Source organism: Aotus nancymaae, unplaced genomic scaffold (assembly GCF_030222135.1).
Source record: "Aotus nancymaae isolate 86718 unplaced genomic scaffold, 86718_ANA_hifiasm-v0.15.2.pri h1tg000115l, whole genome shotgun sequence".
Lineage (NCBI taxonomy): Eukaryota > Metazoa > Chordata > Mammalia > Primates > Aotidae > Aotus > Aotus nancymaae.
In genome coordinates, this window is record NW_026988530.1 from 1,464,166 (window position 1) to 1,467,393 (window position 3,228).

Consider the following 3,228-nt stretch of genomic DNA (forward strand, 5'->3'; position numbering starts at 1 on the left):
GATAAACCTATACAGGCCTATAACAAATGCTATATTATTTCTATAAAGAATTTTTTTCTTCTAAATTGCACAGATGAAGTCCTGGACTCCCTGCTTCTCTCCCTTTGCTTTGGCAGAGATAATCTAAGGGTGAAGAGGCATGCTGTGACACTCTGGCTAGTGTAACTTTTCTTCTGCCTAGTAAATTTTACTGGGCAGGTCTTCACAGAGCATTCAGATCACTACTTTTTCAAGTACTGATGCCTAATATCATTTTTTTTCCATATCAGAACTACTATGAAATTTTATTTCAGTGTTTTATGTTCACTCCGAGTTGAATCTGTCTAGATTTCAAACAAGAAAATTTACCATCTGAATGATATTTCATGCCATCTTTCTATAATGGTTTCATTTTAACTTGGAGACTTGTCCCCCACATATACCCCAAATGATACATAGTAAGTTATATGCCGCTTTCTGAAAACATCTCATATAGTTCCTGCCTTCATACGCTTTCTCCTGTCAGTCCTGCTTGATTACTCATCTGCAATCTTTACCCATTATAAATCTTTCAAGAGCCACTACTAACTCCTCAATGATTACCCTCAGACAAAGACAATTCTCCCCTATTCTGGGCTTTTATGCATTTGAGGCCACACTTATATGTTTATATTATACTTACTTGGATAGTTATTTTCAAGCTAATTTATACTATAGTATGCATGATGGTAAGAAGAAAAGCGATGATACAGACTCATCGCCAATAGGTGCTTAATGCAAACATACTAAATAAAACATTGTCCTAGCAAGTAAGAGCAAGTCAAAGTTTTAGTTACAGATTGCCTATTAAATGTCATGTATTAAAATTTATGAACTTTTTTCAGGAAAAATTCCAACTATAACCTTTCTTTAATTAATTTATTTTAAGTGAAGAAAATGGTATTTTATATTCAAAATCACTGTTTAACATCCAAAGTGCTGTTGAAACTATGAATATCAGAAATTCCTGGTCAACATATAAAAGTGAAAGGAAAGAAAATTTGACCTGTAATTCCAGTACTTTAGGAGGCCAAGGTGGGTGGATCACCTGAGGTCAGGAGTTCCAGACCAGCCTGGCCAACATGGTGAAACCCTGTCTATACTGAAAATACAAAAATTAGCCAGGCATCGTGGTGGATACCTGTAATCCCACCTACTTGGGAGGCTAAGGCATAAGAATTGCTTGAACCTGGAAGGCAAAGGTTGCAGTGAGCCAAGATCGCACCACTGCACTCTAGTCTGGGTGACAGTGCGAGACTGTCTCAAAAAACAAAAAATCTCATCCTTCTCTAATCACTAACATTTTCAGTGGTGCTTCATCATAACAAAATGTGGATAAGGAGACAAGCATAAGAAATATATTTCTTTTTCAATTTTTGCCATTTCTTCTTTAGTGTCAGAGGTTGTCAAAATAAGGTAGAAAATTCACCTCCTACTCCTCTTCTTTAGTGTGATTTTAAAGCTATCTTCTATTCATCTTTTATACATGTATCAAGTTATTATTCTATATATACTTTTTTTAATCCACAGGTAGGATTCCAAGTTTTATATATGTCTGCTTTGTTTTAAATAAAGATTGTTTATTTTTCCTATACTAAGAGTTATTTTATCTAAATGAAATCCCTGGGGTTTTTTTAATTAGTTTACTTAAAATTGGTGTTGGAATTTTATCAATTAGTTTTAAAAGTCTTTGTTTCATTTTCATGCAAGAAGTTCTTAGTGTTCTTCAAATGTATGCATCTTCTCAATCTTTTCCAGAATCTCCCAGGCTGGATCATCTTTATATGATCTATGCGCTATATAGCTACCAACCATGCATGATTCAGGAAGAATGACAACAGTAGAAACAGCAGAGTATCCAAGGCTAGTTTGGCTTCAAATTCCAATGAAAATTCCTAGTTCTATATTGTCTATATGAATTCACTGCTATAAATGGCTTAAATTAATAATGACTTCCAATGTAATATACATTTGAGAATTTAAAGGCCTTTATGGAACACTTCTTATGAAAAGTGCTATTCTAATACTTTAGAATGTTAAAAATACTTCTATAAAAGAAATTTATAAAAGTTGAAGATGTCAACTTTAGAGTGGAAATCTATAAACTTTTCTGTAAACGGATGGACAGTAAATATGTTAGGTTCTGTGGAATATACAGCCTCTGTCATAAGGATGAAATCACCACTCTGCTGTCATATACCATGAAGGTGGACATAGACAATACTTACATGAAAGAACATGACTGTGTTCCAGAAATATTTTATTTATATATTTTTCAAATTTTAAGTTTCATCTAATTTTCACATGTCACAAAATATCTTCCCCTTTTGATGTTTTCTCAACCATTTAGAAGTGTAAAAATCACTCAGCTTATGAACTTTATAAAAACAGGTGATTGGCTAGATGGCCCATGAGCCATAGTTTGTTGATCCCAGCTTTATGGGACATGAAGGCCATCAGATTTAGTATCTGTAACTACTAGGGGAGAAAGAATATAAACAATAGGCTACGTGGTTCTATAAGAAATGTATACATTATTAAGAGAGTTCAGAGAAACCGTTAATGAAATTGTATTAAGTATCATTTTTATGCTTAAATCTGAAGGTTAACTTTAATGAAATATTTCCAATCAAGCAAAAAGTAAGTTGTGAAAATACGGGACAACAGATGCTGCAGAGGATGAGGAGAAACAGGAGCACTTTTACACTGTTGGTGGGAGTGTAAATTAGTTCAGCCATTGTGGAAGACAGTGCGGCAATTCCTCAAAGACCTAGAAATAGAAATTCCATTTGACCCAGCAGTCCCATTACTGGGTATATATCCAAAGGATTATAAATCATTCTATTATAAGGACACATGCACAAGAATGTTCACTGTGGCACTGTTTACAATAGCAAAGACTTGGAACCAACTCAAATGCCCATCGATGATAGACTGGACAGGAAAAATGTGGCACATATACAAGATGGAATACTATGCAGCCATAAAAAAACAATGAGTTCGTGTCCTTTGTAGGGATATGGATGAATCTGGAAACCATCATTCTCAGCAAACTGACACAAGAACAGAAAATCAAATACCGCATGTTCTCACTCATAGGTGGGTGTTGAACAATAAGAACACATGGACACAGGGAGGGGAGCATCACACCCTGGCGTCTCTGGCGGGGGATCTAGGGGAGGGACAGCAGGGTCTGGGGAGTTGAGGAGG